General features: G+C 37.8%; 1 protein-coding gene across 10 annotated transcripts in view; it reads right to left on the reverse strand.

The window, feature by feature from the left end:
• The window catches only part of NUMB (NUMB endocytic adaptor protein), a 206,550-nt gene that overhangs the window by 140,191 nt on the left and 43,771 nt on the right, over positions 1–22,588 (reverse strand). For 3 of the 10 annotated variants that reach the window (XM_058739574.1, XM_058739576.1, XM_058739573.1), the window contains exon 2: positions 19,185–19,316. The exons of the other annotated variants lie outside the window; for them this stretch is intronic. The gene's annotated coding sequence lies outside the window, so the exon portion shown is untranslated. The remainder of the gene's footprint in view (positions 1–19,184; positions 19,317–22,588) is intronic. 10 annotated transcript variants of the gene reach the window in all.

The following is a 22,588-nucleotide window of genomic DNA, read 5'->3' on the forward strand; positions in this document are numbered from 1 at the left end:
TTAACATTGCTCTCATTTGCTTTCAGAAAAAGTAATTTACTTTAAAATTTCATTAAACATGAAAGTAGAATGAGATTTTTGTGCTTATCAAGGAATTTTTTAAAATCTTTTCTCATTTTATGTATTTTAGAGAGAGAGGGAGTGTGTGAGCAAAGGACAGGGGCAGATGGAGACAGAGAATCCTAAGCAGGCTCCACGCTCAGAGCAGAGCCCGACATAGAGCCCAATCCCACAACCCTGAGATCACGACCTGAGCAAAAATCAAGAGTCAGAAGCTCAACCGACTGAGCCACCCAGGCTCCACTATCAAGGGAATTTTCAAAATGATGTCTACTTAAACATCAAAGCTCATATCCTTTTTTTTGAAGTTTTCTCCAATCCTCCAAGCAAAGTTGGAAGCTCCCTTGACAGTGTACCAAATCACTCTTTCAGTATCTTTGTTATCGGAGTCATTACCCTGCACTCTGCACTGTCTTGTCTTCCTTATGAGACTAAGTTCCTTGAGGACAAAAATAAGGTCTTAAGCAGTTTTGTGTCTTGATACTTAAAACAGGTCCCAGCACACAGCAGACGCTCTATAAAATGCTTGTTGAATGTCCACATTCAAACTCTACTTTTCTGCTGATGAGATCCACAACTTGAGGCTACATCAGACAAACCTCTCTCAGCCTCAGGTTTTTTGTTTGTTTGTTTGTTGTTGTTGTTTTTAAGCAACGATGGGGATACAAAACCAGGACCTATTTTAGAGAATTGTGTGAGGGACTCAAGACCTGTGTATAAACATATTTGACCTGACTGGTATATATACATGGCATGCAAATAATGTTACTCTGCTTTGCTTTTTTCCTGATGACAGTGTATCATTAAAAAATTAGAGAAACTCATCTACTTAAAGAGAATTGAAATGCTCAAAATGAATTGTACAGACCGTAATCCTGCAGAAATTTAAATTTTAAAAAATCATTCACCGGCACTTGTTAGGGAAAGTAATAAAACCATTAATTATTCCAAAGGTGAAGATTCTGCTTCTCTATTTCAGACAGCTGTTGAATATTGATACTATAGTTCAATGGTTCTCAAGTTTTTGCATGCATCAGAAATCACCCAGAAGGCTTGTTAAGGCACAGATTGCTGGCCCCTAACTCCAAGGTTTCAGATTCAGTATAACTGGGCAGAAGCCCCAGAATTTACATTGCTCATAAGCTCCCAGATGATGCTGATAATGCTGGCCCAGGGACCACACTTTGAGAATCATTTATATAGGTAATTTAGCAATCAAGTCCACAGTCTTTCCCAGGACTTTTTTCTGATACTAGAGGAAAGTTAGCTCTCTTTCTCTAGGATTGAGGTTATAAAACCAATATAAACTGGGCCTGCTTGCAGCCTTCTTCCTTGACTACATACATAAATAAAGCTACCTGTCTCAGAAGGAAAAGAAGTAAAGAAAAATAGAGCTGAGTAATAAGGAATAAAAGTGGGAGCCCCTAACAGTCATTTGAGCCCCTAAATCTCTACTAAATCAGATTTGACTCTAATTATCAAATCAGATTGACTAATTATTCAATTACTTGGGCCAATAACTCTTCTTCCCCCTTAAGTTGGGTGTCTGTCCCCTGCAACTATTAGAGTCCTACCTAAAACTGTAGGGAGAAGAGATGGAAGAGATGAAGGCACAAGGCTCTAATAACATACAGCTGTCCAGAAGTCTTGGCAGTGAAATAGCAAATTTTCAGGTGAGATTACATTTTGGCTATAACCTGATGGTCCGAAAGAAGCTACCACATTTGAGGGGTTTCCTGGAAACTCATTCCCTCACTAGAATTTGTGACCGAAACCTTTTTCACAAGTTCACACTTAAGTGTCAATGGATTCCACAAGAAATGAGACAGTTGTGCCTAAATCAATACATAACCTCACTTAACTTTATTAGCTGTAACTTATAGTGGGGAAGATCTCTAAAACTAGCCACACGGAGCCATAATTTATTTGTCCTATATCAACAATTAAAATGTGTGATTATTCCTCCATTCACTTATTAAGTCTCTACTACACAAGGATATCATGATCAATCTGTCCAGCAAGTAGAAGTTCACCAGACAACCAAATTTAGGAGCCACCTATACTGAGATGACAATTGAATCCAGGAAACTGGAGAGTCTGCCTAGGAGATGGTCTACAAATATCCTCAACCTGGTTCAAAGATGAGCTCTGGGAAAGGTGGGGTGTGGTGGGGGTCCTATAAACTCCCCAAACTACAGGTAAAGTTTAATAGACAAATTTTTCTGATAAGAGAGATCATTCCTTATATTAGATTCTGAAAGGAGGACAAGAACTACCAGTATAAGGAGAGGAAATATGAAAGGAGAGAGCTATGTATGAGGAATGCTTATATCAAGAAGAGAAATCGTGGGGTGTCTGGGTGGCTCAGTCAGTTGAGCATCTGACTCTTGATTTTGGCTCAGGTCATGCATAATCCCAGGATCATGGTATCAAGGCCCACATCAGGCTCTGTGCTGATTCTGTCTCTTCCTCTGCCCTTTCCCTCTTTCTCTCTAAAACAAACAACAACAACAACAACAAAATGGAGGAATCAAAAGGCATCTACTTATTACTAGGTACCTATGAGAATTATGCTGTGCACATTACATATATTGTATTTAATCCTGACAATAATCTTGTGAGATGGGTATCAGCAGCTCAATTTTACAGATAAGAAAACTGAGGCACCAAGAAATCAAGTGACTTAATCCAGGCTAAGCAGCTATCCAAGCTATCACACTGTACTGGAAGGTAAGATGAAACAACAAAGAACTGGGGGCTATCATTTCAATTCCAATCTTCTTTTTTCCTTCAGAGCAGAATCTCTGAGAACTTAACTGTTCAGGTCAAGAACATAAACTTTGGAGAGACATCACTTCAAACAGAACTATTTAAGTTTAATCTGCCTAAATTAAGGCCTTAAATTGTTAAATAATAAAATCGTTTCTGAGGCTGTATAATCTGGAATATTGGCAATTTGGCAGACCCTATTAATGTCATCATAAAATTAAGTTTTGAGGGGCGCCTGGGTGGCGCAGTCGGTTAAGCGTCCGACTTCAGCCAGGTCACGATCTCGCGGTCCGTGAGTTCGAGCCCCGCGTCGGGCTCTGGGCTGATGGCTCGGAGCCTGGAGCCTGTTTCCGATTCTGTGTCTCCCTCTCTCTCTGCCCCTCCCCCGTTCATGCTCTGTCTCTCTCTGTCCCAAAAATAAATAAAAACGTTGAAAAAAAAAAATTTAAAAAAAAATAAAATTAAGTTTTGAGTCCAAAGCACTCATTCTAGAGGGAAGAAAAAAAAAGTCCCTTAAGGATGAAGCTTGGGATAACGGCCAGTTTTGATGTTTGTAACTCTTCTTCAATAAAAGTTCAAAATGAAGAAACATGGGTGCCAAAAATCAGGGCCAATGAAATATAGCAAAGCTGCTTAAATTATCCTCTTTTAGCCAATACTAATAAATTCTAGCTCCTAACCTAACAAAAAAAATTTTTTTAAGTTTATTCATTTATTTTGAGAGAAAGTGTGCATGTGCATGCACAGTGGGGGTAATGGGGTGGGGAGTGGGGCAGCAGAGAACCCCAAGCAGCCTCCACAGTCAGGGCAGAACCCAACTCAGGGTTCAGTCTCATGAACTGTGAGATCATGACCTGATCTGAAATCAAGAGTTGAACACTTAACCAACTGAGCCACCTAGGAGTCCCTAACAAAAATCTTTAAAATAAAGTATTTACAAGAGGAGTCACAAGCTCTTGCTAGGATCTTTTGCCCCTTTCTAACAGCTTATAACCATTAATAGCAACTTTCACAGCAAGCAGGTCTTAACACACTTTAAAGTGGTGTTTCAGAACAATGTAATATGCCAAAAGTAAGGAAAGAAGCATGAGTTAATCATTCACATGGGGATTAAAGGTAGGTACTCACAGGTATAGTCACACATGATGCTAGATGTGTTCTGCAAGCAAGGCATAGTTTTTTTTTCCCTCTGTCTGAACTGTCCTCTTTTTGAAAGTATAAATAACATTAAAACACTTTATTGTTGAAGACAATGCAAGTGAAATGAGTTCTAGGATGGATAAATTGATATAGATGCAGCTAGAAAAGAAGATCTTTAACCTGTTTTTCTCTCCATGGAACTAGAACCTAAAATGAAACTGATGTAGACTTCATGTGGGAATGGAAACTAGTAGTCTTTTTAAAATACAACTTGGATGGGGCGCCTGGGTGGCGCAGTCGGTTAAGCGTCCGACTTCAGCCAGGTCACGATCTCGCGGTCCGTGAGTTCGAGCCCCGCGTCAGGCTCTGGGCTGATGGCTCGGAGCCTGGAGCCTGTTTCCGATTCTGTGTCTCCCTCTCTCTCTGCCCCTCCCCCGTTCATGCTCTGTCTCTCTCTGTCCCAAAAATAAATAAAAAACGTTGAAAAAAAAATTTAAAAAAAAAAAAAAAAAAAATAAAATACAACTTGGATATCCATCTACAGATTTTTAAATGAGCATATATCTAGAAATTTATCACACAAAAATCATCAGACCAATCAGATAATTTATGGTATATCTATACCACTGGTTCTCATCAGTGATTCTACATCAGAGTCACCCTCAGAGCTTGTAGGACCATAGACTGGCTGGGCCCTAACAGAAGAGTTTGTAATTCTGTAGGTCTGGATGGAGGCTAAGAATTTACATGTCTATAATATTTCCAGGTAACCCTGATACTGCTGCTCCAACGACCACACTAAGAACCACTGATCTATACAACGTACTTCTATGAAGCCATTAATAGTGAAGTAGATCTATATTGATACAATATACATATGTGTGAATGTGAGTTTAAGTGTGAGTGTGTGTGTGTGTGTGTGTGTGTGTGTGTGTGTGTGTGTATGCAGTAGTGTGCTGGTAACTGGCTCTGGATGGATTTAGGCAGAGAGAAAGAAGCCCTGATTTATAGCATTTGCCAATTTCTGTGGTATAACTATTCCCACTATAGCTAATATCAAGTTACCAATGATTTTGGCTTGCATAATTCTTTAATTACTGGTTCTGGTAAGCCAATGCACACCATGTAGAAAAATATCTAAAAGGATATAAGGTAAAACTGTAATAGCAATTATCTTTGAGTAGAAGGATTATGGGAATTTTATTTTATCATTTTCTGTTTTCTCAATTGCTTTATAACATTCTTACTTTTATAATAAAAAGCTATTAACAGTTTAAAAAATAAAATGGAGTTATCAATTTAGATTAGAGTTCTTGACAGTTGAAATTTAGCAGCCCCTCTATCAGAAGGGACAAGGATATTTAAATACAGATCTATCCACTATTCTTCCACTATCCTTTACTAACCAGGCCTTGCCAAAGTGAGAAAAAGAGAGAGCGAGCAAATAAGAGAATAAGACCTAAATGGGAATTCTTTAAAGTCTAGCCCTGCAACATCGAGGTGTTAATAGCAACCATAGAATTCAAGCGGAAAATAAACTGAGACAGCTGCAACTTACTACTATAAGCCCAGTTTCACAAAGGGAGTAAGAGCATAATCCCTCTAGCCTTGCCTCATCAAAATGTAGGCTTAGGCTTAATTAACAGTTCACCAAAGTATTGTTAATGGCAAAAAAAAAAAAAAAAATAGCATATATATCCCACAATATAAGATCAAATAACTTAAAGCCATAAAATGAAATGATATGCACCTATTACATGGTAATATAGATACATTTCCAAAAACACAGGAAAATGGTCACAAATCATTGTGGAATGGAAAGTGTACATTACAAAACTGGGTATATGATCCTATTAATAAACAAAAATACACATTTGTGTATAAATTTATATGTGTATGAATATTTAAAGACCAGAAAGATATAGCCAAATTTAACAATAATTATCTCTGGACGAGGGTATTATAGATGATCTGCATTTTCAAAAATATCTACAACAGGGACGCCTGGGTGGTTCACTTAGTTGAGCACACAACTCTTGATTTTGGTTCAGATTATGATCCCTGGGTCAGGCTCGGCACTGAGCGTGGAGCCTGCTTAAGATTCTCTCTCTCTCTCCCCCTCCCCTTCCCCGACACAGGTACACGCTTGCTCACTCTCTCTCCCCCTCTCTCTTGAAAATAAAATATATAAATTAAAAAAATACACCTACAGGGGTGCTTGGGTAGCTCAGTCAGTTGAGCGTCTGACATCAGCTCAAGTCATGTCTTTCAGTCCGTAAGTTGGAGCCCCATGTTGGGCTCTGTATGGACAGCTCAGAGCCTGGAGCCTGCTTTGGACTCTGTGTCTTCCTCTCTCTCTGCCCCTCCCCTAGCTCACTCGCTCTCTCTCTCTCTCTCTCTCTTTTAAAACTAAACATTAAAAAAAAATTGGAGGGGTGGCACCTGGGTGGCTCAGTCGGTTAAGCATCCAACTCTTGGTTTCTGCTCAGGTCATTATCTCATGATTCAGGAGTTCAACCCCCGACATTGGACGCCATGCTTACAGTGCGGAGCCTGCTTGGGATTCTCTCTCTCCCTCGCTCTCTGCCCCTCCCTTGCTCATGCTCTCTTTCTCTCTCTCAAAATAAATAATAAACTCAAAAAATTACAAAAAATACTCTATACAAAAAATTGTTTTAATACATCTATAAAAAAAAACAATAACAAAAAGAAAAAAGACAAATTTAAAAAATATCTACAACAAATATGTATGATTTGGGTAAATTTTTTACTCAACATGCAGGGGAAATGCAAATGGTATCAAGTAAATAAAGAGATATCAAATCTCATGTTCAATCACAGAAATATAAATTAAAACAAAATACTACTTTATACCCATCAGATTGCAAGACTAAACAGATGGATAAGACCAAATGCTGGTAAGGATTTAAGGAAATGGGAACCCTTATACAGTGCTGGTGGGAGCATAAACTAGGCAACCATTCTAGAAAACAATCTGGCAATATTTAGTAAAATTAATTATGTATACAGACCATATGTCAGCAATTCCTTTCCTCAGTATATACCACAAAGAAACCTTTGCACAAGTCAAAAGTATAAGGAAATGCATAGCAGTACTTTTGTGTTAGCAGTTTCCAAGCCACACCTAAAAATCCACTAAAGAAACAAATAAATAAAATGTAGAAATGTGCATACAATGGAATATTATACAACTGTCAGTAGTTATAGATTTTTTTTTTTTTAAGTAGGCTTCACACCCAGCATGGAGTCCAATGCAGGGTTTGAACTCATGACCCTGAGACCAAGACCTGAGCTGAGATCAAGAGTCAGACTCTTAACCTACTGAGTCATCCACATGCCCCTAAACTAAATTTTAAATATGTTTAAATCTTAAGAGAGCACTGAGCAAAAAAGAACAAGTGAGATTCACAACACAACACCATTATATCAAAGTCCCAAAATTCATGCCATTTTACCTTGCAGAAGCAAAAGCTCACCTTCACAACTAAATTTAGAAATCTTTTTGCTTCCAAGAGTAATAGTGTCCAGTTTCTGCAGCTGACTGATGTTTTTGAACAGATGAAACATTTTCACTACTAATGAATATCCCTTTTACTACAAATAAAGTAAACCTCACATAAATTTCTAAAGTAAATTCAATGACTAGTTCCCTACCTATTATAATTTTATAAGTAATAACTAAAAATAGTAAGAACAGATGCTTTAATTTTTTTTTTTTTTTTTTAATTTTAGAGCGAGAACATGAGCAGGGGAGAGGGGCAGAGGGACAGAGAGAGAGAATCTCAAGCAGGCTCCACACCCGGTATGGAGCTTGACACAGGGTTTGATCCCATGACCCTGGGATTATGATCTGAGCTGAAATAAAGAGTCAGATGCTCAACTGACTTAGCCACCCAGCCACCCCCAGGAATAGATGCCTTTTACTGAAAGCCTACATGGTACTGCACTGTACAAATAGAATCTCTAATCCTTCTAATAATCCTGAGAGATAAACAAAGCACATTAATAAACTATCTCAGAGAGATTAATTGATTTGCCTAACACCACACATTTATTGTGTAGTGAAACTAAGAATCAAATCAAGTCTGTCAACTATGAAGTCCATGCTCTTCCACTCTAGCACAACGTCTAATAATATCTCCTTGTCACACTTCCAATGCAGCAGGCACTGTAGTAGGTACTTACATAAATTATCTCCTTCACACTTGACAATTACCCTAAAAGTCAGGTATTATTAACCCCATTTCACAGATGAGAAAACAGATGCTTACATATTTAAAACCATGCCCAAGGTCCCAAAATTCAAGCTAAGGTTTGCCTTGCATAAGCAAAAGCTCACCTTCACAACTAAATTTAAAATTCCTTTTGGGACTCCTGAGTGGCTCAGTCGATTAGGCGCTGGACTCTTGATTTCAGCTCAGGTCATGATCTCAGATCGTGAGATCAAGCCCCCCATCAAGACCTGCACTGGGCATGAAGCCTGCTTAAGATTTTTCTCTTTCTCTCTCCCCTGCTCACGTGTCGGCACCCTCTTTCTCTCTAAAAAAAAAAAAAAAAAAAAAAAAATCAGAGATGGAAACTGGTGCATTCTGGAAAACATTATGGAGGTTCCTCAAAAAATTAATAATATAACTACCCTACGACCCAGTAATTGCACTACTAAGTATTTATTCAAAGGATACAGGAGTGCTGATTCAAAGGGGCACATGCCATGCACCCCAATGTTTCTAGCAGTGCTATTGACAATAGCCAAAGTATTGACAGAGCCCAAATTATTACTATATGTTAACTTGGATTTATATTTTAAGATATATATATAATATTAGTAAAATTCCTTTTGTTTCCCACAATACCCAGTAAGATGTTACTATATATTCATAAAGCACCTATGTACCAAATATCATACTGAAGTCAAATGAATTTTTGAAGGAAAATGAATGCAATCATATAATTGTGACAGATCCTATTAACTGGCTGCCTAAAAAGCCATTCCCAAATCCTTCCTTCCTCCTTGCCTCTCACTATAGAGGCCAAAAGCTACTTACAGTTAGAAGTGACTATATGACCCAATTTGGGCCCAGGAGACATTAGAAGTAACTTGCTAGAAGCACTAATAGGAAAGCTTTTGCTCAGCCTGGACCTTTTGCCTTCCTCCTTAAATGTGGGTGGAAGGCTGGAGCTGGAGCTGTCTTAGGGCCATGAAGGCCAAGCAAATCACAAAGATATGGGCCCCAACATTGTTAAGCCACTGAAACAACATGAGCAACTGCCTACTTCCAGAATTATGTAAGAAAAACAGACCTTTCTTTGTTTAAGCCTTGTAGTCAGGTTTTCAATTACTTAGAGTTGGATACAATCCTTATACACCACCATATCAGAAACTCTACCACAACTTTAACTGTAATTTCCCGACAAATAACTAAAACCAAAGTTACTTGCTAGTCCTAAATCAGTCTGACAAAGTTATAATCTCCTGATAAAGACTATTCTAAGTATTTGCTCAGACAGCTTTAGGAAGTCTGAGCTGAGGGAAGAATGACAGAAAACAAGAATATAGAATCAGGAAGATCCAGGGGCTCTGAATTGCACACATGGTAGGAGCTCAGACTCTCAAAACAATTACCAAGAGTATATCATCAAGAGGGCCATCCCCTCAAATAATAACTTAAGCCTTCAAGAGTAAACTTCGAAACAAAAACCTGGGAACATTAAGACCACTGTCTCCCCAAATTCATATTGCTAATATTCTTAGGTATGATATGGTATTGGGAGTTAAATAGAAAAATAATTTTCTTTTATTACATATTTATTGAAGTATAATGACTTTTTTTTTTTTTTTTTTTTTAGAAGATGGACACTTAAGTACTTAGGGATGAAGTATCATGATGCCTGCAACTTTCTTTCATGGTTCACAGAAAAAAATACACATGTATTAGAATATATACATAAAGCATATATATAAAGTATGACAAAATATTTAAGTTACTGAATTATCAGAGAGATACAGATGTTCAATGTACTCTTCTTTCAACATTCTTACACACTTGAAATGTCTCATAATAAAAGTTGGCATTAATGTTAGTTTCCTGGCTTGGGTATTTTGCTATAACTATGTAAAATATAACCACTGGGGAAAACTAGGTAAAAGTCACACCGGACCTCTCCTCTTTTTACAACTTCCTATGAATCTAGAATTATATCAAAATAAAATGTTAAAACCAAAGTACTGAGAAGACTTCTTGTTTGGTAATAGAATAAACAAACACCTCCCTTTATCTCTCACTGAACTATGAAACCTGGACAGTATGCATCAACAACTATTTGAAGACCCTGAAAAGTAAATATTACAGGTGGATTTGGGAACAGCACCAGAATTCAAAATATCACTGAACCTGCTGTGAACTTAACATTTCTTTCCTCTAGTATTTTCCAGCCTAAACTCTACACAATCCAAAACTCAGAAGTGAGCACTATGGCGCAGGTGGTGAGAAATACAGAAGAAGCCCTCTAGCTCTGGCTCAAAGCTAGAAAAGGGAATGTGTAACGCTCAGAAAAAGTGAGGATTCCCAAATCCTTTGGGAATTTTTCCTCTCTTTCTCCCCATCCTTTCATGGTCCAGTCCCCAGGTCTTCTATGGTGAGTACAGCAAAGCAGCAGCAGCAGCAGCAGCAGCAGCAGCAGCAGCAGCAGCAGCAGCAGCAAGAGTATCTGAAAATAGAAAGCCTCCAGGGGTGAAAATTTAGAGGGGAACCTTCCTCTCCATTCAATGGAGCCCTTGCCTCCAAGTGGACAGGCCAAACTCCATTTTTTTTTTTCCTTTTCTCTGTGTCCTCAGGGAAATGAGTCCATAAAGTTGTTTATGAACTCTGAGCTCACCCTCAACTTATGTAGGTATGGACCCAATGTAATACATAACAAAAACTTTGAAAACTGAGATAATGGGTAGAGCTCCATCCAGAAGTAATCACTATCAGGGTCATCCAAGTGCCTCATTCATAAGGCTATTACTCATTCACTTAAGCAATAAGTATTGGATGAATAAGGCCCCTTCTTTGTCCTCAAGGAGGTAGCAGTCTAGGAAAGGATGTAGACACACTAGTAAATAACTGCAATTTAGTTTGAGAGCTGCTATAATAAAGGTACATACTAGATACAGAGTTATTGCAGAAGATGAAGCAATTCAATGGACAAGCTAGGGAGCACTTCAGAGAAGTGATTTAGCTGGAGCTTAAATGATATATTGTGGAACCCCTAAAAAGACAAGGTGGGCAGGAAACAGCATTCTGGGAAGTGGGAAGAGCTGGCAAAAGCTCAAAGGCAGAAGAGCATCGTATATTAAAGGAAACTACAAGGAATTTGGTGAGAATAATCTTAAAGGAAGCACTGAAAAAAAAAACCCATAAAAATAAACAGAAGCACTGAGCTGTAAGATTGAAGTGTAGCTAGAAAACAGATAAAAGTGTAGGTCCATAAAAGTACAGCTCCTTAAACATCACATTAAGAAATTTACCTTTTCTTCACAGATACCAAAGTATAATTATGAATGGTACAATCAGACCTGTGACTAAGGATAATTCTAGATGTTTTCTATTTTCTGACTGTTGTGGACTAGAACAGTGACTTCCAAACTTTTTTGATCCCATACCCATTACTAAAAACTTTTGAGTCTATCCCCTCAATATATGTATATTTATATTACATTTAGACATGATTATGGTCAAATATATTAAATGTATACTTATATTAAATGTACAAAGTAGAAAATGTTTAAATGATGACATAATAAAAATAATAGATGAAAAGTAGACATAATCCAAACGCCCATCAACTGATGAATTAACTTTTTAAATTGGTATATCCAGCATTAGATGGTATATGCCTGGCTGGCTCAGTCAGTAGAGCATGTGACTCCTGATATCAGGGTTGTAGGTTCAAGCCCCATGCTGGGTGTAGAGATCACTTAAAAATAAAATCAGGGGTGCCTGGGTGGCTCAGTCAGTTGAGCATCTGACACATGGTTTCAGTTCAGGTCATGATCTCATAGTTTGTGGCTTTGAGCCCCACATCAGACTCCGTGCTGACAGTGCAGAGCCTGCTTGGGATTCTCTCTCACTCTCTCTCTCTGCCCCTTCCCCACTCACTCTCTCTGTTTCTCAAAACAAACTTTTAAAAAATTTAATAAAATAAAATCATAAATTTATAAATTCATAAATAAATAAATAAAATTGGTGTATCCATACAACAGAATACTACTCAATAATAAAAAGGAACAATGCTGATACATGCTACAATATAATGGCCCTCAAGAACATTAAGGTAAGTAAAAAAAGCTGGACACAAGACCACAGTTGTATGATTCCATTTATATCAAATCTCCAGGAAAAGCAAATTTTTAGAGATAGAAAGTAGATTTATGATTACCTGAGGCTGGGGTTACAAATAAGAATTGACTACAAATAGGCAGAAGGGATTTCTAGGAGGTGATGAAAATGTTCTAAAACTGAATTGTGGTGATGACTATACAGCTTTGTAAATTTACTAAAAATCACGGATTTGTAACCTTACAACAAGTGAATTTTATGTATATAAATTATTTGTCAATAAAACTGCTTGAAAACAAAAACTAAACATAATGTGAATATTTTAATGTAGAGACCTATGCAAAGTAAGTTCCTAATTGCCTAGAAAACAGAAGGGTGGAAGTAAAAAGGCTGTTAAGGGGCCTAATTGACAGTCAAAAGACACCATGGAGACCTAAATGTAAGACAGTGATAGTGAGAACACAAAGAGGACTTGCTTCAAGTTAAAATGCAGAGTAAGGCTATCAAATTATCACATCAAAAATTACTGAGATTACATATTTAACAGGTACATATTACATCAATAAAATAAACAATATTCTTATTAATCTTAAAATTCCAAAAACCAGACCCAATCAATACAATCTCAGCTTTGCTCTGGCGAAAGAATTAATTTTTTTATTTTTAAATGTTTATTTATTTATTTTGAGAGAGAGAGGGAGAGAGAGAATCCCAAGCAAGCTCAGCACTATCAGCACAGAACCTATGCGGGGCTCAAACTTGCAAGTCGTGAGATCATGACCTGAGCCAAAACCAAGAGTCAGATGTTTAATTGACTGAGACACCCAGGTGCCCCAAGAGTTAATTTTAATTTAGTACCCTGAGATCTGAGAAATTCCTTCTTATGGCATTGTCAATTACTTTACAGACTTAGCTCTGTAAGGTGCTCAAGACTCTATTCTCCTTTACTTCTTAATCAATGTGTCACAAATCAGATAAAATGCAACATGCTGGACAGTGGTACAGTTTTATGATATGTATAACCACTTTTTATTATATGATTAGTAGACTCTGAAAATAACACATTTTTCATTCCATTATGTTTTTCTATTAAACAGAACTTTTTAATAAATATAAACTAGTATTAACATAATACTCAAAAAGAGGAGATGTGACTTAAATATCAATGTCAAAATACCTGGTTAATCTTTAACTCACCCCTCACTGCTCATTCTAACCCTGGTTTTATTAAGCACAGATTTTCTAATTTACCTCTAACTACTGTCAAAATTGGACTTCCCTGATATTTATCCAGTTTTAAGACTTTCAAGAGATTCAAAGATGTCAAAATTCTCAAAGTCTCCTTTTTCCAAAGATTAAATTATCCCAGTGGGAGGGGGAGTTCTGATTTCCTCCTGCTATAGTCAGAAAAGGCTTTTAAGATTCATCTTTCTTATAGTTTTTTCTTATAAATTCAAACAGTTATTTGAAATTCAGAATTAATGAACAAGTTTTCTTTTCCACAGATAGATGATGAAAGAAAACCATCTCTGTAAAATATCTCCATTAATGACAGCATGACTTTCTTCCAATCAGACCTCAATAATTTTCCTCACCTGTTCACTTCTCTTATCCTTAGATCACTAATATTAATGTTTACTGATTAACATACAATCTGTATCCTAATGAACAGGGACCTAGGAAGTTTTTACTGTCAATCCTCTGACACAGACTCCTCAATTTGTAAATTTGTAAAAGTAACTTGGAGTTAGTAAACTTCCAAACTTTCTCAGAAGCTAACATTTCTTTAAAATATTATAATCAGGTTAACGGGGCGCCTGGGTGGCTCAGTTGGTTAAGCGTCCGGCTCCCGCTCAGGTCACGATCTCGCCGTCTGTGAGTTCGAGCCCTGCATTGGGCTCTGGACTGATGGCTCAGAGCCTGGAGCCTGCTTCCGATTCTGTGTCTCCCTCTCTCTGCCCCTCCCCCCGTTCATGCTCTGTCTCTCTCTGTCTCAAAAATAAAATAAACGTTAAAAAAATTTTTTTAATATTATAATCAGGTTAAAATAAAGATAAATCTATACTTTTAACGATATCTTATAATGTAAAATAATCCTGTCTTGATGATGATTAAGCTATTACAATATTACTGAATTGACAAAAAGAAAACGTAGTACTTCACGTAACATGAAACATCATCCTATGTGTCAAAAGGCAAGACCTCCTTGGCAAAATGCAGAAAATAAGCCTAGCTCTATTAAACAGTATAAATAGTTATGCATTAAGGGTGCCCAGGCCATTCAGTCAGTTGAGTGTCCAATTCTTGATTTCAGCTCAGGTCATGGGTGTGGGACTGAGCCCTGAGCCAGGCTCCACGTGGGCTCAGTGTGGAGTCTACCTAAGATTCTCTTTCCCTCTGCCCCTCCTCCCTGCTTGCATGCTCTCAAAAAAAAAAAAAAAAGCATTAAAAAACAATGTCCTATTCAACACTGTACTAGACATACATTCTAGCTAGAGAATTAAGAAAAAAAATAAAACAAATCCAACTTGGAAAGGAACAAGTGAAACTATTTTTATAGAATGGATAAAAAAATGTGGTATATACATATAATAGAATATTATTTAGCCTTAAAAATGAAGGAAATTCTGGGGCGCCTGGGTGGCTCAGTTGGTGGAGCTTCCAACTTCAGCTCAGGTCATGATCTCACGGTTCGTGAGTTCGAGCACCGCATCAGGCTCTATGCTGACAGCTTGGAGCTTGGAGCCTGCTTCGGATTCTGTGTCTCCCTCTCTCAACCCCGCCCCCACTTGATCTTCCCCTCCCCTCAAAAATAAACAAACATTTTAAAAAAATTTTAAACAAAAATGAAGGAAATTCTCACATATACTACATCAAATGTCCTTGAGGACATTATGCTCAGTGAAATAAGCCAGTCACAAAAAGACAATACTGTATGATTTCATTTATATGAGGTACCTAGAGTAGTCTAATTCATTGACAGAAATAGAATCCTGGTTGCCAGGGGCGAGGGGATGGGAGAATAGGGAGTTGTTTAATAGGTATCAAGTTTCAGTTTCACAAGATGAAAAGTTCTGGAGATTGGGTTGTACAACAATGTGAATGTATTTACTGACATTACACTAAAAAAGAGTTAATATGGTAAATTTTATGCAACGCTAATCACTTCCTTACCACAAATTTTACACACTTTTGTTAAATATTTCATACACAAAAGGTGTTATACCTTTTTTTAAATTTTTTAATGTTTATTTTTCAGAGAGACAGAGCACAAGTGGGGGAGGGGCAGACAGTGAGGGGACACAGAATCTGAAGCAGGTTCCAGGCTCTGAGTTGTCAGCATAGACCCCGATGTGGAGCTCGAACTCACAAGCCATGAGATCATGACCTAAGCTGAAGGTTGGAAGCTTAAACAACTGAGCCACCCGGGCACCCCAGTGTTCTAATTTTTAATAATGGGGTGGGGAGTTCCAGAGAAGAAAGTCACACAACTTCTGTTTTGCCAAAAATCTGTATAAGCATGAACTGAACGTCATTTTTCAATGGAGTGTCACTATAATTTTAGAGATGGGAATACTAAAGAAAAAAAAAATACTGACGAGTAGGATAACCAATAACCCCAAAGAAATATAATTTCTGCCTTCCACAATTATTCAAATTTTTTTTGCATGTTAAAAGAATATTTACATATTCATCTTTACAAAAGAACTTTTATCATTTACCTCCTTCCATGGATTGAATAAAATGTCACAGAGTAAACACAATCATATTTGCAATTTCTATAGGGTGTCTTAGAAGTTTTTATTGTTGTGGCACCTGGGTGGCTCGGTCGGTTAGGCGTCCATCTTCAGTCTTCGGCCTAGGTCATGGTCTTGACGCTCCCGAGTTAGAGCCCTGCACAGGGCTCTGTGCTGACAGCTCAGGGCCCGGAGCCTGTTTTGAATTCTGTGTCTCCGTCTCTCTGTCTCTGCCCTGCCCCTGCTCACATTCTGACTCTCACACTCTCTCTCAGAAATAAATAAACATTAAAAAATTTTTTTAAATGCTTAAAACAGGGGCACCTGGATGGCTCAGTCGGCTAAGCATCTGACTCTTAGTTTTAGCTCAGGTCATGATTTTGTGGTTTGTGATCAATCAAGCCCTGTGCTGGGCTCTGTGCTAACAGTGCAGCCTGGGATTCTCTTTCCCTCTCAACCCCTCCCCACTTGTACACACATACACACACACTCTCTCCCTCTCTCTCAAAATAAATTTAAAAATGCTTAAAACAAAAAATAAGGCAAGTTAATGACAAAAGGTTTTATATATGTTTGTGTATATATGCATATATTGTTGTTATTTAATATACAATGTTTTACACTACCCATTATTCCCAATCTACATCTACTAGAAAACATCTCATCTGTTTTTAAATGAAAAATGAAACAAAACAGCTTTCCCATTTATTACACTTTGAACTAAAATATATTGTTTCAAAGAATGAAATCATTTACAACAATGTGGATGGAACTAAAGGGTATTATGCTAAGTGAAATAACTCAGAGAAAGACAGATATCATGATTTCACTTACATGTGGAATGAGAAACTCAACAGATCAACATAGGGGAAGATAAGGAAAAATAAGATAAAAACAATGAGGGAGGCAAACCATAAGAGACTCTTAAATACAGAGAACAAACTGAGGGTTGCTGGAGGGGTGGGAGGGGGAATGGGTTAAATGGGTGATGGGCATCAAGGACGGCACTTTTCAGGATGAGCACTGGGTGTCATATGTAAGAGATCAATCACTGGGTTCTACTCCTGAAGCCAAGACTACACTGTATGTTAACTAACTTGAATTTGAATTGAAAATAATAAAGCAATATAAACTATTATTTCATAAACTCAGTCAGTTCTGATTATTCACAGTAAAGAGCAAACTTCTGAGATTACCTCTATTGTCACAATTGCTGGCTCAGTCATTTTCCACTGTAGGATATCTACCTGTGAGTACCTAGGAAATAGGACTGAACCAATGCTGCCAAATTAGGCTCATATCCAGACAGCAAAAAAATTTTCTGTGTCTAAGAGATAATGAGTATATGTATATATATAATAGTACATATTAATTATAGCTTATTTCCCACCTATAGTGAACAACATCTCCATGTAATACTTAGAGGATAATCTAAAAATATTACCCCATTACATCCAGAAATTAAGTACTAGCTACATTCAAACCTGCGACAGGTAATTTATATAAATGGTGAGTAAGTGCGATTAATACAACCAAATACTCTACAACTTGGTAAGTTTTCTTGTTCCATTGGAAAAAAATGTTTAATTACCAGAAATTTAGCAAGTAAAACTGTACAATCCAAAAAGAGCTTACATAGTTTTCCTCAAAAGCAGCAGACAAAACAAACTTGATGCATACAATAACACTGGCACTAGTTTCTTAAATCTACCATATTGGAAAGCAGTTTCCCAAATAATTCTCCAATTATTAAAATAAGGGGAAAAAAACAAGTAGCCTTTGAACTAAAATAAAAGAAATATAAACTATATTGTTTCATAAACTCAGTCAATTCTGACTCAAAAACAAAAACCGAAGATGCAGATCTTATTTTTTAATGTTTATTCATTTTGGGGTGGTGGGGGGAGACAGAGAATCCCAGTCAGGTTCCATGTTGTCAGCACAGAGACCAATAAGGAGCTCGAACTCAGAAACTGTGAGATCATGACTTGAGCGGAAATCAAGAGTCAGACATTCAACCAATAGAGCCACCCAGATGCCCCCGAATTTTATTTTGCATCTTGTTTATACATTTTTATCTCTATTTTTCATTATGCTGCTTTGTTGATACAAACAAAAATTCAAAATCTATTTCACCTCTTCCTGTTTAGGCATCTTATTTTCAGCATCATACTCTACTCAGACAGGAAAAGCACGCAAAATTCTTACTGGACTCAGACACCATAATTTCCTGCCAATATTCCTCTTTTCATATATTATACATGTTGTTTATATTCTTCACCTTAAAAGTAATACAAACTGTGGCCCATTATATTCTTCCAAGATAGCTACAATGGGAGATTCCATCCCATTGTATCTCTTCTTATAATGAGATGTTGATATTCCTCCCTTCAAGTGGTGTGGTCTATGTCTACCCCCTCCTCTGAACATAGGTGGGCCTTACTGACTACTTTAACCAACAGAAAAAAGCAGATTTAAGACTATGTGACTTCCAAAACTAAGTCAAATATGCCATGCAACTTCACCTTGTTCTCTTGGGATGCTCTCTCTTGGAACCTAGCCACCATGCTGTGAGGAAGCCAAGCAGCCAAAAGGAAAGGTCATGTGTAGGTGTTCTGGCCAAGAGCCCAGGCTGAGGTCCCTGCCAATAGCCAGCGTTAACCACCAGACACATGAGTGTGCAAGCCTTCAAACGATTCCACCGCCCAGCCAATCAAGCCACCCCACCCTTCCAGCTACTCCACCTCAGGCTACATATTAACAGAGACAAACTGTCCCCCCCAAGTAAGTCTTGACCAAATTACAGAAACATAATCAAAATAAATGACTGTGGTATGTTTTGAACCACTAAGTAAAGAATAGATAACATAAGCTCATAAATAAAATTTGAAAAATGCACAAAAAGAGAAAGAAGAAAACCTTTAATTACACTAAGTTTCACCACTGTGAACATTTTGACACATATTTTACCATCAAGAAAATATTTTGCCCCCCTCACCTAAGATTTCAAATGCTTTATTTTTACTGGAATAAAGGGCCAAGTTTTAAAGGTAGTCAAGTGTTTGTATCTAACTAGAAATAGGAAGGGAAAACATTACAGTCATTCTACTTTTCTTTTCTTTACTCTTTCACATACCTGTCCTTAGTGAGGTATCTGAGGATGGCTGGTACACCAATATTCCAATCTATGGATGTGAATCAAGACCTTGGGTCGCAACAGCAGCTGTACTGGACCTCCTCCCTGGAAGAAGTTGCTGAAGCCCCAAATCTGAAATTTTTAAGGAAAGAAAATACTAAATATAAACATTTCCTTTCAATCACTTATAATTCCATCTCCACAACTAAATGGGTGCTGGCAGAGTAGGTTAAGATTACATGTAAGTGAACGCACAGGTTTCACTAAAAGTGGAGTAATGCGGATTCAAGATCCAGCTCTACTTACTAGATATATGATCTTACTGAAAGAACGAATTAGGGCACCTGGGTGGCTCGGCTGAATGTCCGACTTTGGCGCAGGTCATGATCTCCCGGTTCGTGAGTTTGAGCCCCACGTTGGGCTCTGTGCTGACAGCTGGGAGCCTGGAGCCTGCTTCGGATTCTGTGTCTCCCTCCCTCCCTCTCTCTCTCTCTGCCCCTCCCTTGCTCACACATTCTCTCTCAAAAACAAACTTAAAAAAAAAGAATAAATTCTCTGTGCCTAAGTCCCACCATGTAATGAAGACTGTGGTGACTGGATCAAAATCTTGGGCTGAGTTGGAAGACCTGGGTTCTGAACTCAGTTATCATTCTGCCTTGCTGTAAGAATTTTGATACTTCTCTGGGTTCAGATATACCATCTCTAAAAGGAGAGGGTTGTATTAGATAATGGTTCCTGAAATCTAATCCTTAAACAGATGCCAGCCATGACTAAAAAATGGGTGTAAAGTTACCAACTGTGCTTACTCTGAGATTGTCTTTCCTATTTTTTGTTATTAAAATGGCTTCTTTTATGAGATGATGTGATAGTAGTATAGTTTTTTAAATATCTTGAAGAGTCAAAATCAAAAGCCTATAGCCCTATGTAAACAATATAGAATTCTTTTTAGAAATTCTTGTATGTATGCAACTTACATGAGCTCTAAAACCCCCTCTACTTCTAACATTCCACATATTTACTATTCAACTAGCATTTTTTAGGTACCTAAAGTGTGACAGACACTCTACCAGTTGCTGGGGAAGCCCCAAATTAAATAAGATTAGTCCCTGCTCCTAAAAATCTCCCAATCTAATAGGGAAATAGACACATAAACCTCAAATACAATTTAACAGGCTAAGTTCTGTAATAGAGGCTTTACACCTTGCAACATACAAGAGGTAAAATAGCGGAATGAATGAATTTTTAAATTAAGTAGGATTTTTTAAATTATTACTTAAGATTTTATTTGCAGGGGATGGGGGCACCTGGCTGGCACAGTCAGAAGAGCATTCAACTCTTGATCTCAAGGTTGTGAGTTCAAGCCCCACATTGGGTGCAGAGATTACTTAAATAAATAAAACTTTAAAAAATGAGATTTTATTTATTTTTTTTTTATTTATTTTTTTTTTAATTTTTTTTTTCCCAACGTTTTTTATTTATTTTTGGGACAGAGAGAGACAGAGCATGAACGGGGGAGGGGCAGAGAGAGAGGGAGACACAGAATCGGAAACAGGCTCCAGGCTCCGAGCCATCGGCCCAGAGCCTGATGTGGGGCTCGAACTCACGGACCGCGAGATCGTGACCTGGCTGAAGTCGGACGCTTAACCGACTGCGCCACCCAGGCGCCCCGAGATTTTATTTTTTTAAGTAATCTCTACACCCAATGTGGGGCTTGAATTCACAACCCTAAGATCAAGAGTCACACACTCCACCAACTGAGCCAGCCAGGTGCCCCAAATTAAGTGGGATTTTAGAGCTTTATTATTGTATGAAGAATTACTCAACCTCTTTAAATCTCAATTTCCTTACTTGCAAAACAGGAATGATTACAGATAACACAGAGTTGTGGTAAATAGATAAAATGTAAAAACAAAGGACAATCCACCCAAAAATTTGGCTTATGTACTTTCCAGAAGACAAATTAAAAATGTATCATATATTAATGACCTGGCACAGAAGGGATTATTTACAACACTGATTTACACTCAGGGGTACCTTTGTCCACTAACTTCTAAACATCTGAAGGCTTACAACCAAGTTTGCTCCATTTATATTCCTAGCACCTAGTACAATTCCTTAATAATGGCAAGTATTAATAAATAGTTTATTAGAAAAAAGGACTGAATGAACGAATGGCTTTTTTAAAAAAACAGGAACTAAAGTGAAATAGCTGAAAGTAAAAATTCTTAAGTTTTCATTCAAAACTAATTTTAAGTGTGTATCTTAAGTACCCAAACCTGTCATATTAGAACCTGGATACGCAGGCTTGTTTTATTTTTTTATTTTTTTTTATTTTTTTTTAACGTTTATTTATTTTTTTTTTATTTTTTATTTTTTAATATATGAAATTTACTGTCAAATTGGTTTCCATTCAACACCCAGTGCTAATCCCAAAAGGTGCCCTCCTCAATACCCATCACCCACCCTGCCCTCCCTCCCACCCCCCATCAACCCTCAGTTTGTTCTCAGTTTTTAACAGTCTCTTATGCTTTGGCTCTCTCCCACTCTAACCTCTTTTTTTTTTTTTTTTTCCTTCCCCTCCCCCATGGGTTTCTGTTATGTTTCTCAGGATCCACATAAGAGTGAAACCATATGGTATCTGTCTTTCTCTGTATGGCTTATTTCACTTAGCATCACACTCTCCAGTTCCATCCACGTTGCTACAAAAGGCCATATTTCATTTTTTCTCATTGCCACGTAGTATTCCATTGTGTATATAAACCACAATTTCTTTATCCATTCATCAGTTGATGGACATTTAGGCTCTTTCCATAATTTGGCTATTGTTGAGAGTGCTGCTATAAACATTGGGGTACAAGTGCCCCTATGCATCAGTACTCCTGTATCCCTTGGGTAAATTCCTAGCAGTGCTGTTGCTGGGTCATAGGGTAGGTCTATTTTTAATTTTCTGAGGAACCTCCACACACGCAGGCCTGTTTTAAAAAGCAAAACAGGGTGCCTAGATGGCTCAGTCGGTTGAGCATCCAACGCTTGATTTTGGCTCAGGTCATGAATCTTAGGGTTATGGGATCAAGTCCTATGTCAGGCTCTGCACTAACAGGTTGGGGTCTACTTAGGATTCTCTCTCCCCTTCTCTCTCTCTGCCCCTGCCCCACTTGCATGCACACACGCACAGGTGCACACACACACACACAGGTGAACACTTTCTCTCTCTCAAAAATAAACTTGAAGGAAGGAAGGAAGGAAGGAAGGAAGGAAGGAAGGAAGGAAGGAAGGAAGGAAGGAAGGAAGGAAGGAAGATGAACTCCCAGGTTGGTTTATGTTCCAAGTAGCTGTCCCTAGAAGAACGGATCAGAAAAAGAAACTTCAGCACAGCATTTAAGCTTTATTCAGACCTGGAAGAC

Source organism: Neofelis nebulosa, chromosome 7 (assembly GCF_028018385.1).
Source record: "Neofelis nebulosa isolate mNeoNeb1 chromosome 7, mNeoNeb1.pri, whole genome shotgun sequence".
Classification (NCBI taxonomy): Eukaryota; Metazoa; Chordata; class Mammalia; order Carnivora; family Felidae; genus Neofelis; species Neofelis nebulosa.